Source organism: Triturus cristatus, chromosome 5_2 (assembly GCF_964204655.1).
Source record: "Triturus cristatus chromosome 5_2, aTriCri1.1, whole genome shotgun sequence".
NCBI lineage: Eukaryota > Metazoa > Chordata > Amphibia > Caudata > Salamandridae > Triturus > Triturus cristatus.
In genome coordinates, this window is record NC_140588.1 from 1,063,304,341 (window position 1) to 1,063,317,756 (window position 13,416).

Consider the following 13,416-nt stretch of genomic DNA (forward strand, 5'->3'; position numbering starts at 1 on the left):
GGTATTAGACTGTCTCTACCTCCAGAGCCCCGCTACTCAGCTCTTTGGGATGTGGATCAGGTTCTCAACCAGTTCCTCTCTTGGCAACCAAATCGTTTTTTGTCTCTGAAGGAACTGTCCACTAAGCTAGCTATGCTGCTCTGCCTCATCTCTTGCCACCGCGTCACTGACATGAGGGTGTTGGACATCACGGGTAGGATTCTTTCCCCTAACGGAGTAATGTTCATGCTCCACAGACGGGTGAAGTGTCACACAAGAGTCATCATTTACCCAGAATTTCTGGATTCCCCTAAGCTGTGCGTTGTCCAGTGCCTGAAGGGTTATGAGGAAATGACAGAGGAGTTTCGTCCACTGGGGGAACGGCAACTCCTCATTGCACTGCATAAGCCTTTTAAGGCAGTTTCCTCGCCCACCATCGCTAGGGTGGGTCAGATGGGTAATGCAGGAAGCTGGAATTAACCTACGGATTTTTGGGGCCCATCCGGCACGAGGTGAAATGGCCTCTAAAGCACTTGGCTTGGGTGTCTGTTTGGAAGATATCCTCAATGCTGCAGACTGGTCTTCAGACTCTAGCTTTAAGAGGTTCTACTTTAAGCCGGTGCTGGCCATGGTTCACCCTGTGGTGAGCAAGCTTTCAACTAGCATAATCCTCGCCTCCAGTCCTGACAGAGAATGAAAAATATCCTAGCTATCGTAACGGAAAGTTTCAATTCTATAAAGGACTCGGAGGTGAGAATTATCCCACCCTAGGTTTCCCAAGAGAATTGCCCTCTCTGGAGAAGAGTAAGTAACACTGCTTCAGTTGTAAGATTGTCTTGGTTGACATAATTGATTTTGTTGCACATTAACTATTTCACAGCTGGTCCTCCGCAGGTTTAGTGGTTATGTGACCAGTTCTTGACAATATCTCGATGTTTTTTGTAGGATCTGACGCGAATAAACAGGATTTATGAAGGTGATCCAACGGCTGACTTTGGGCGATGAAAGAGGGAGAAGGGCCAGTAAAGACAGACTATGTTTACTGTTTTTCCTAAGTGTTCATGGGAAAAGTAGTTTTGTTTTGTCTAAATAATGGCTGCTATGGAAATAAAAGTGAAGAAAGAAGGTATAATCCTCTCCTCCGAATCCTTAATAGAATTAAAACTTTCCGTTATGATAGCTAGGAAATTTGTAATTCCTCATTATGTTGTTCAACTGGATATTTTTTATTCTGGCTAGTTAGAGCGCTTGAATGCTCCAGCACCTGTTTGCTGCCGATATATATATTTTGTTGTGTAAATATCAAAGACTCTTGGTTTGTGCATTATGTTCTTTCACATTTAATCTGTTTCTGCATGCCTTACATATATTGCATTAGTAAAAACCTTTCAGATTGTTCTCAACGTTGTTGCTAAATTCACTTCTAACTTGTTTGTCTCTCACAGACTTACTTTTTCCGTACACTATGCTGCAATTCTGGTTAATCAGACTTCTAATTACAGGGTCTGTATCCAAGTACAGATCACTGTTTCCTTACTATCTCCCTGACATCATTGGATCTATTACTGGATTTCAGTACTAGTTAAGTTGCGTCATTGGATGTGATATTATCTTTTTTATGGTGCAATAACGTTTGTCACAACTATCCTCTAGTGTGGTCCCTCTTACAACCTTGTTCAGAACTCACAAGAGTAATGCCCTATTACTGAACCTTCTAGGCATCACACAGTGTTCTTCCTCAAAACTTACCTCGCCACTACTATTGCTTGTTGCCATGAGGAGTTCCCCATAGAGGATACTCCAAGTGGCGGGCAGTGGCCCTCAAAACTGGAGGGGTGTCAAGGGGACAGCGAGACAAACCCAGTGGGGGGACAAAAAGAGAATTAAAAAAAGATAAAAAGTGTACTTACCTGTGTTTCCCTCTCTGTGTTTTCTTCATTCTTCTGGCGTCAGCGTGAGCAAGGACACCTTATGGAGCCTTAGGCAACCCACTTCTGCATATACCGAAGCTGCTCTCATGCTGTAGATGAGCAGCATCAATCAATCAGGCTACTTGTAAAGCGAACCTACTCACCAGTAAGGGTCTCAAGGTGCTGAGGGCGGGAACAGCTGGTCCGCTGGATTCGCTGTTGTTCTGTCAAAGAGCCAGGTCTTAAGGTTTTTTCTGAATTGCAGCAGTAACGGTGATTGCCTGAGGTGGAGAGGCGGGGTGTTCCAGGCCTTTACTGCGAGGTAAGAGAAAGATCTTCCTACGCCTGTGGTCTTGCATCAAGAGCAAATAAAGTTAGCGCTGTAAATACTTTGAGCCACATTGCACCAGCACAAAAGTTTGAGAAATCTGGCCCCTTGTGCCTGGATTGAACAGACCTTGAACCTCATAACTAAAGAATAGCTGTCTGCTTGAACGCAGTGCTTTCATTACAAATCCCTGGGAAATCATTAATTTGTAGCTTGCCGCTCTGTTCACAAGCTTTCCCTCCCTCATGACTGAGCTATCAACACAATGAAGGGTTGTGTTTAACTTGCCGCTGCTATGTTCCAAGTCTAGGGTTTTCACAAGTACTTTGAGTGCCCAACACTGATTCTAGGACCCTGTGAACGCAACACATAGGAGTGAGAGGCATTGGAGTTGCCAAGCTGCACAGTTGCAGGGGTTGTCAGATGCATTTGAACACCAAAGCTTACGTTTTATTGCTCTGGGCACTTGGGACAGCCAACGGACAGTCATGAACCAAGTGCTGATTTGGAGAAGGAATGGGAGTGTGTGGCCTTGATCTACAAAAACATGGACCCCTCTAGTCTCATCCAAGACCTACTGAATGAACTTGACAACTTTTGGAATATTCCAAATAGGGTACTACCGGATAACACGTCTGAGAAAAAGAATTTATTGAGGTGTCCATTTAACCTGCACGTAGTCAACATAAGTGGTAGGATTTTTTTGGTGACATGTATGCACTACACATTTTGCTTGTGATAAGGAGAATGTATTATATTATCCTCTAGTATCCCCGTTCCTACTAGATTGTACCCGGACATTTAAAATCATAATGCTGCAAGAGAGTGATCACTTCCTGCTAGTAACGGAATTCAATCTGTCTCCAAAAATAAATGACCAGCTAGCGGTGATTGCTGAAGAAGCAAACACCTGTTATCGGAAAATGAGATGGAAACAACATAGTGATCTAAGTTATAAGAACTGTTTGGAAAAATTTGGAATTTCAGCTTTGACACAATTTAATCTAATGTAATAGAACACAGAACTTGCGCTATACTGGGAACACATTTTAAGATCATTGGTTACAACTTGTTCTAAGATACCAAGACTTAAAACAGGATAGTTAAATTCCTCACCCAAAAATCAAAATAACATGGTATACTCCGCTTTTGAGGATGATGGAAAGACGGCTGAACACTCTGATAAGATGATATTCCAGGGCACATATCAAATCAGCTTACTTGGAACTGACTAAATATAAAGCACTCAACAGATGGGAATGCTGAATAGAACAGTAAAGACACCTTGAGAAAAGATGGCATGACAAACAGTTGGGTAGTAAAAAATGACACCCAGAGATTTTGGGGGCTGATTAGGTCCTTGGACCAAGCTTCTCCAATACTAAAGACAATCAAAGCATTTTCCTGGAGAACGTATTTATCCCCTCTTTACTTTAACCCTTGGGCTTCTCCTGCAAAAGATCCGCCGCCTGTTACAATAGCCGAGATACTGCATTCACCTTTGGAAGCCCCCATTATGATAGCCTTGAATTATGTCGGAAAGAAAATTCTAAGCAGTTTTACTAGAAAGTGAGCCATATCTCTTCGCTACAAGGACAAAGATATACCAGTACATTAATCAGAGCCAATAAGTAATTGCAGAGAGATGGTTAAGAATCCATCAGACGATTGGGGGCGTGGCCAACTGGCGAACATGGCGGCCGCCAGGGCTTGAGGCTCCGACTGTTACCCCCGCTTAATCCTGTCAGTACTCCTGGGAAGTGGGCAGCTCTGGCCCGTACAGCGCTGGTCGGGTTCGGGACGACGGCGGGGACGATCCCTGAGACCCGGGAGCCGCGGGGTGATCGCCTCTGAACGAGATCCGCGAGGCTGCCCGCGCGGCGGAGCTGATCGCCAGCGGTGGCCGCCGGCTTGAGGACGAGTCGGGTGAGCGGAGGACGGGGAGCGGAGTGATCTACGAGGCCCCGTGTGATTGCGGTGGGGGCTCCCGGCTGGAGACTGCGGTGGAATACAGAGGAGCGGCGGCGGCGGCCTGGGCCGTGCTGAGGTGGCCTGTCGCGGCCCGCGAGGACTCTGGTGACGGCGGCGGGCGGAGCTGAGCCCTGGGGGAGCAACGCGGCTGGCCTGAGCAGCCCGCATGCAGTGAGGCCTGCAGCCCGGACACGGCGGACAGAGAGCTGGGGGCCTTGGGACGTCGCGGACCCCGCGGAGGCGACGAATGCTGAGGCGCCACGACGAACAGTGAGTTGCTGGGGGCTGTGGAGCCTGCGGAGCGGTCTGCGCTGCCGTTGCGGGGAGAGCGGCGAACTGTGATCGCGCCTGGGCAGGTGCGCTTCAGGAGAGGTGGAGCGGAGCGGCCGCCTCAGGGACACAGAGGCAGAGTGGAGGAGTGACTTGACAGCCCGAAGGGCCCGGAGGCTGGGGGACGCCCGCTGCCGGGAGCCTGTGGACTGGTGCAGGCGGTGGCGGGCGCCATCTTGCGAGGGACGCCATTTTGGGAGAGCCGGCGGCGGCCCTCTGGGAGAGGGTGCCCACCGTGGTGAACAATAGTGAAGCCCAGGCGCCCGGGCAGTAGGAGAACCTCTGGGTGGCTGAGTGAGGCACGCTGGGCGTGGGGGGGCCCCCCGGACGTCCCCGGTAGCCGGAGTGCTGGATCAGTGACATTCCATGACCCCGGGGGCCCAGCAGACAGCCGGCGGCACCGGTCGGGTGTACCCGGCGACATCGGGGTGGCGCCAGCCTAAACGCAGTAGGCGCCGCTGAAGGGAGTCACGGGAGCCTTCGGCGGGCGCCAGTCAGGCGTACCCGGAGCGGCTGGAGAGTGACGGGTGAGAGTCTGGCTGGTCGTGGCCGGCGCCAGTGAGGTGAGCCGCAGGAGAGCCCACCGACTGGCACATTTCGGAAAGGAGGGCAGTGGCGTGCTGACCTGGGGAGAGGGGCACGACATACTGGTCCAGGAGCCCTGCGGACCTTGGGGCCTATTGCTTGCCCGCACTGGTGGCCGCGCAGAGGGGCGCAACGTACAGGAGCAGATGTGCAGCCATCGAGCCGAGCCCGCGACACCAGGAAACAGCCTGCGGATGCCGACGGCTCAACAATAAGTGATGGGCCGGCTCCGTGACAAAACGCAGCAGGGACAGTCACGCACAGGGAGCTCGGACACCACGCAGGCCCGTCCAGGGGGGGACGCGGAGCCACAATCGGCGGCCCTGTCGGCCAAGATGGACATCATGCTTGCGGCGGTGGAGAAACTCAGCGCCAGCCTGGAGCAGACGAGAGAGTCCTTGGAAGTCAGGATTGATAAGGTCACCTCCGACTTCACGCTCCTCCATGCGGACCACCGCAAGCTGGCTGAGAGGGTCACGGTCCAGGGCCAGACGCTTCGGGAGCTCCAGCCAGTCACCCAGAGCCACGGTGCTGCGCTGCAGGATGTGTTGGACAGGGTTAATGCACTTGAAGACCGGGTCGATGAAGCAGAAGGGCGCTCCCGTCACAATAATGTACGCGTCGTGGGACTTCCAGAGGGCGTGGAAGGAAGGAACCCGGAGCAGTATATAGAGCGCTGGCTGAAGGACCTCTTGCCGCAAGGGGCACTATCCCAACACTTTGTGGTGGAACGAGCGCACAGGGTGCCGGCGCAGCAACCCTGTGCGCTCGTTCCTCTTCAGGCTCCTGAACTATCGCGACCGGGACGCGGTCCTGAGTGAAACACGCAAATCTGGAGACCCGACGGTTGGCAGTAGTCGCGTCATGTTCTTCCCCGACTACACCGCGGCTGTGCAACGGCGCAGGAGCAACTACTTGGCGGTGAAGAGGCAACTCCGGGAACTGGAGCTGCCCTACTCCCTGCTGTTCCCGGCCCGCCTGCGAGTGGTGGCAAAGGAGGGGACCCGCTTCTTCGACTCCCCCGGCGGATGTCTGGGACTGGCTGGAGGAGACGGGGCAGTGGACGGGGGAGAGACCCGCGGGCGCGGCGCCTGATGGCCGCCCGGGGAGAGGACCCAGGAGGCGCAGGGGGCGGGGAGCCCGACAGCAGATGCGGATGGGTCTGGTGGCGCCTAGCCCTGAGCGGATCAGAGTGGAGCGACAGGAGGTCCTTGACGCGGTGGCGACTCTGGGGACGCCACCCAGTGGAGACTGCATGGAGACTGGAGCGTGCAGTGCCCCGGGGACCAGTGGTGCCTCGTCCCCGTCCACGGTGATCTCGGAGGAACTGGCTCTACCGGTGGTGACCCCACAGACTGCTGACTTGATTGTGTGATGGGACACTGCTGCACCGCACTGGGGTGGGAGCCATGCGGGGTGGGTATGCCCACGCACTTGTCCTGCAACCGTGCGCCTGGTGGAGGGGCGGGGACCTGAGAGAGAGGGGGTTCTTTCACGAAGGGCATAGACTTAGTGAGGGGGGTGCCCGGCAGTGCAGGGCGGCTTGCCTGTGGCGCGTGCCGCTGGATGTTACAGTGGGGGGTCCCTACTACCGCGCCCTCGAGCCCGGACAACGCGTCAGTTTCATGCTAGATATGCTGCTGCTTTTCCCTTCACTTAGAGGAGACTGGGGAGGGGGGAAATTGTGCCAACTCGTCGACAATCCCGCGCGTACCCCATCAGACACTGTACTGACACATTGCATTGTTAATTAGTTTCTTCGAAGTTTGGACGGATGCCCCGTTGGGAATACGCCCCCTTTGTTCTACTGTTCACGGCAGTTACACTGTTTACATGGCAGCGCATTCATATGTTCCCCTGGGTCGTGTGGACGGCCCCTCATCCTCCTCCCCGGGTGCGGACGCTCTACTTCCAGCCCAGCTGGCTTTCCCACCTTCACGATGACGCACACTAATGTTGTGACTTGGAACATACGGGGCATGCACACACCGTCAAAGCGCTACTCCATCTTCTCCTACTTACAACGCTACTCTGTTGGGATCGCCCTCCTACAGGAGACGCATATGTCACAGCTAGAACTGGGTAGGCTTTCCAGGCGATGGAGAGGGCACACATATGGCACCACCTATTCGGCGCATGCGCGCGGCACACTGATATGGGTGCGAGCGGGGGTCCCCTTCCGGTGCGAGGAGGTGGTGGTGGACGGTGAGGGCAGGTACACGCTGGTGCGGGGAAAATTAAACGGGCAGGAGATCTTGCTGGGGTCGATATACGCGCCCAATGTAGACCAGCCGTCCTTCCTGGAACGCCTGACACAAATCCTGCACCCTTATGCGGGGCTCCCCTGGCTGCTGGGAGGGGACTTTAATATGGTGCCGGATGTCCAGCTGGACAGATCCTTCCCTCCCCTACGTGCTGCGATGGTGGAGTCCAATGCTCGGGCGCTGGGGGACTGGCTTGCGCACTGGGCGCTACAGGACCTGTGGCGCACCCTCCACCCAAGAGACAGGATACATTCTTATTATTCGGCGGTGCACGATCTGCACGTCCGGCTGGACAGGTTGGTGGGCTCGCAGTCGTTACTCCCGCTTATAGCGCGTTCTGAATATCTGGGCCGAACGCACTCTGATCATAACCCTCTGTGGTTCCAGCTTAGCTGGGTGGTGGAACGGCAGCCGGTGCCCACCTGGCGGCTTCAGCCGAGCGCGCTTGAGGACCCGGAATTTAGATCTTCCCTTGGCACGGCCATTCTGGCATACTTTGAAGCAAACGAAGGGACTGCGAGTGATGCACTGGTGGAGTGGGAGGCCCATAAGGCGACCATCCGCGGCCACTGCCTGGGGGCCGCCTGGAACATACGCAGGGGCCTCTCGGACTCTCTGGCGAGCCTGGAGAATGAACTCCTGCGGCACGAGAGGGAGGGAGAAGGAGGGGGTCGGCACTCACACACCCTGGCAGACCTTCGGGAAAGGCACGCGGACCTCCTGGAGCGGCTCCGGTGCCACAACTACGCTGCGCACACAGCCAGGACGCACGCTAGGGCGGACAGGGCGGGCCGCCTCCTGGCCTGGCTCATACGGCAGGAGGACCGACGTGCCCCTATAGGAACGATCCGCAGCGAGGATGGCACGCTAGTCCACACACAGCGTGAAATACACCGGGCCTTTGCTGACCACTATAGGCAACTGTACAAAGCGAGGGGAACTGGCCCCCCGCATCTTCTTGGGGACTTTCTGGCCTCTGTACAGCTCCCCGAGGTCACGGCGGCACAAAATGGGGAACTCGCCGGACCTCTCTCTCTGGAGGAAATAGGGGAGGCAATTCAATCAATGGCATCTGGGAAGACGCCGGGGCCAGATGGCCTGCCCGCGGAATATTACAAAGCATACCGAGAGTCCCTGGTGCCGCTGCTGAGAGAGCTCTGCAATAAAGCACTTGAAGTGGGGTCGCTCCCCCCTACTATGCGGGAGGCGTTCCTGGTCTCCCTGCCTAAGCCTGACAGAGACCACACGGAGCTGGGCTCCTACCGTCCCTTAGCGATGCTTAACGTGGATTACAAAATCCTCGCCAAAGTGCTGGCGGAGCGTCTGGCGCCGTTGGTCCCTCATCTGGTGCACACCGACCAGAATGGCTTTGTCCCGGCACGGTCAACGTCCCTGAACATTCGGCGATACTTCAGGGTATTAACCGAGGCAGTGCACAGGTGGCCCAGAGCGGGGTGCCTCATCTTGGACTTAGAGAAGGCATTTGACAGCCTGGAGTGGGGTTACTTAGCCGAGGTGCTGCTGCGATATGGGTTGGACCGGGAATTCCTGAAGATGGTCGACCTGTTATACAGGCGACCCACGGTCCGTGTCCGTCTGGGCCCTCACGTCTCGGAGGCGATACCGGTGGGCCGTGGCACCCGCCAGGGGTGCCCGCTCTCCCCGCTCCTGTTCGCCCTGGCAATTGAGCCGCTGGCTGTGGCTGTGCGGGCAACCCTGGGAGATGGTATACAGTTGGGGGACGCTGTCCACCACGTGTCGCTCTACGCTGATGACCTGCTGGTCTATGTGCAGGATGTGGGGCATGTCCCGGAGGAGCTGCCGCGGCTGCTGAGGACGTTCGCCGCCATCTCGGGGCTGCGTGTGAACGCAGCCAAATCATGCTTGTATGCCTTTAGCGCCGGTATTGACGATCCGAGATACTGCCTGGATGGCACGCTGGTCCAATGGAAGGAAGACACCTTCCGCTATTTGGGGATCCAAATTTACCACTGCCCGGCCGACCTCTTCGATGGGAACCTGGGGAGGGCGGTCACGGCGCTCAGGTCGCAGGTGCGCTTCTGGAGCGCACTCCCACTGACGTTCACGGGCAGGGTGGCGCTGGCCAAAATGGTCATGCTCCTCCGCCTCCTGTATTACTTCGCCAACCTGCCGATGTATATTTCCCCCGCATTTTTTGGTAAGCTCAATCAGCTGCTGCGGGACTTTGTCTGGGGTACCGCCAGACACAGGCTGGCGCTCGCGAAGTTGTTTCTGCCGACAGACAGAGGTGGTCTAGCCGCCCCTTGCTTTGAGCACTACTACCTGGCCGCTCAATTACAATGGGTGGCCCGCTGGCTAGCTGATAGGGGCAGGGATGACACGGCCTCGGAGTTGGCGCCTTACTCTCTGGAGCGAATAACCAGGTCCTTCCATCCTCTACATAGGATCGCGCGCCCGCTACCACTCCTTCTGGAAGTGGCGCATAGGTGTTTCCGGAGGGCCTTGTTCTTCACTCGTGCTATTGTCCCGTATGCGCCGGCAATACCGCTGGAGGGCTCCCCTGGTGGAGGAGGGGTGCTCACGGCCCCCATGCTGGCGGATTGGTGGGGAGCTGATGTGTGCACGTTGGGAGATTTGTACCGGGAGGGCGAGCTCATTCCATACGAGACCCTGGTATCGGAGGACGGGCTCCCGCCCGGTGGGTTCCTGACGCATCGCTCGCTGATAGCGAGCATGACCGCCCAGTGGGGGGATATGACCTCGGAACCCACCCTGCATCTGACCATGCAATACTTGCATGTCATGGGGAGGGGAGGGCATTTGATCCGCTGGTTTGCAGCTTCGCTGAGGGAGCTGTCGTCCATTAGCCTGGACCGCCTCCGCGCTAAGTGGGACCTGGACCTGGGAAGACCGCTAGAGGACAGGGAGTGGGAAAGGATACTCAAGGGCCCGGTGCGTATACCCCGAAACTTGCGGTTCCGCCAAATTCAGTTATTTATCGTGCACAGAGCTTACCTCACGCTGGAGTTAATCAACCGGTATTTTCACCGTACTGACGCAGTGTGCCCTAGATGTAGTGAGCCGGGGGCGGGTTTCCTGCATATGTTGTGGAGCTGTCCACGGTTGGGTCTCTACTGGAGATCGGTCAGTGGGTTGCTGCTAGAGTGTGGGTCGCAACATCCCATTCGACTGGCCCGAACACATATTGCACCACTTTAAACGATCGCGTAAGCATAAGGTGACGTCTCGATTCCTAGACCTGGGGCTAGTGGTAGCGGCACGCCTCATTACGAAGCGGTGGAAAGCACATGACCCGCCGCGCGTGCAGGCTTGGAGTGCCTCATTTCAGGCATGGGCCGGGGCTGAGGGGACCGCCATCCAGAGGGAGGAAACACTGGGCCTGCGGAGGGAACCCATGGCAGACCGCTGGAAGCAGCTGTTGGGGAAGCTCAGACGCCTAGGCGCGGAGGGTCGCGCGGAGTTGCAGGAGGTGGCCGACGGAGCTGGCGTGGGTGGGGGTGGATCGGGGGATGCCCCTCTGTCGAGATGATATGCCCCTGCCTGCTTCCTCCCTTGGTGCCATGACACCCACACTTGCATAGCGATGTTCACAGCCGAGGTACACACATGGGGGATCCTCGGGGGGGTGTGGAGGGGCGGGGGGTTACTGACCGCTGGGAGGGTATTGAGCCTGCATGTACAGTCTATGCTGCCATTGTTAAGGGTTTTGTTATGTATAATCTTTGGGACCTGCGGGTACTTTGCCTGTTCTTCACTACCCGAATGGGGCGGGAGACACCCGCGCACAGACACGGAGCCTGGCTGAGGTACGGTTAATACCGTCACTTCTGATGTGACTGCACCGGGACTGTCAAAGGGACTGTAGCTGGCTCCGCTGTGGACAGTGATCACAAATTAGCCTGATTGTATGTCATGAAGTAGTAGTTATTGATCCTGATGCGGGGTGATACCCCACATATGTTTCCAACTCTCTGCTTACCTATTGTGACAAATGCCAAGGAATGTTCTTGTTTAAAACAATAAAAACAGATTTACAAAAAAAAAAAAAAAAAAGAATCCATCAGACGATAATGATCCAATGGTATGGATCACTCAGGACAGAATCCTGGATACATCTTTAAGATCAAATATTGCCCCAGGCCGAAATGACATTCGGATATCAATATTTAAATCAGATAACAAAAATTGTACCAAATCCTTGGGCCAGCTCTTCAAGCATTTTGTTACATGAAGCAAAAATATCAGAATGAGTTAAACCATACAAGAAAAGGGAAGCATCAGTGACCCAAGAACTACAGGACAGTTGCATTACTTGATAATGATGCAAACTTATTTGCTAAAATTCTATTTAAGGAACTTGAGGATTGGATCACTACAAAAAAAAATACTCCCTGTGCAGCAGACTGGTTTCTGGAAAGTTAGAGACGCTGGATATCTTAGCCATAAACATAATGGAAGAAAGTGCCTTATTCCAAGGATCCACAAGGTATGAATGCTACCTGGAATACAGTGTAGTATTTGATAGGGTGAATACAGCTATTTTATGGAAAAAGCTATCATCCTAGGGAATTCCTATACTGCTGTTTCAGGCAATTAGAATGGTTTATACGGATACATGGGTGAGAGTGGAGATGTTTCCAGGCAGAACAGTCATGAAGAAAGTTTATATGAACCACAGTGTGAAGCAGGGATGTGTTCCCACTCCTCTTGTTATACGATGCCTACAAATCTAGTAGGACTGTGTTTTAGGTCAACAAACTTCACAATATAGAGACTGAGTTTACTCATATCATCAGTAAATGTTGGCTCGTCTAGTCTACCATACAACATCTAAACTCCTAAATCTCAGTAGCTGTAGATGCTGTTGGTAACCTCAAACATGACCACTGCGATTCCCAAGGAATTTGTGGAAACAGATCTAAACCTTTTATCACTTTAGCATGCCCAAAGTTTTAGAATGAAGAGAAACGAGAATACATTTTCAAATGTTCATTAAAAAGACTGAGAAAAACACAAACAATTCAACCATGTTAAGTGTTCTTAATGTTACTTCTATCTGTCAATAATACATCTACTACAACAAGAGAATAATGGAAGTATCCAACTGAACCCAGTTGGAATGATCTAACCCCATACTTTGGTGTATTGTCTATTGGGATGCTTGCCCCAAGGACACCCTGGGCGAAGCACCCTTTCTCCACTATTTTTCTCTCATGTCCATGGATGAGTCCCTGTCCGCAATTAAATGTCTGAAGTCTGGCTCTCACACCGATCCTTGCCCACCCGGACACTTGGCCAAAGTGGTGTATGCTATTAATCCAGAGGCCAATAAAGTACTAAATGCATCACTGGCTTCTTAAAGAATGCCTCTGAAATGGAAACATGCCACAATCCTCCCACCACTTAAGAAGCCGTCGGCCGAATGAAAGGTCCTGGCCAATTACAGACCTATTTTTCTTCTCCCTGCTTTCTCAAAAGTGTTAAAAAAAACATGTTAATTCACTTATCTCAGATTATCTTAAAATCAACAATTTGCTGCATCCCAGTCAATCGGGTTTCAGAGCGAGCTGTACCATGGAAACAGTCTTGCTAGAGGTAACAGATTACATTAAAGACCAGCTTGATTGTGGGGGCAAGGTTGTCTTGATCAGGCTGGATCGGCTACATAACATCAGAATTGGGGGCTTGGCGCTAAAGTGGCCGACCGCCTTCCTTGACAATAGAAGCCAAGAAGTATGGATTCTCCTGTTTGCTTCCCCTATGCAAGGTGTCCCCCAGGGCTCAGCACTATGCTTATAAATATTTATCTGGGGTTCTTGCTGAATTATGTTGAGCCAAAGTGATATTGTATGCTGAGGACACTCAACTTCTTTTCACTTATGATAAAGGGGCGGAATCTGAGGGTGAAATCATCAAAAACTGTCTATCTAAAGTGTTTAACTGGCTGGCTATCAACTAACTACAATGTAACACAGACAAATTGGGGATTGTTGTCTTTGGCACAACCCCTACAGAGGTCTGGAGATCGTGGTGGCCCCAGGAGGTT

The 13,416-nt window shown here is 53.3% G+C and overlaps 1 protein-coding gene across 3 annotated transcripts in view; it reads right to left on the minus strand.

Annotated features, from left to right (window-relative positions):
- Positions 1–13,416, minus strand: part of EDA (ectodysplasin A) — a 1,792,848-nt gene that overhangs the window by 805,226 nt on the left and 974,206 nt on the right. The window lies entirely within an intron of this gene.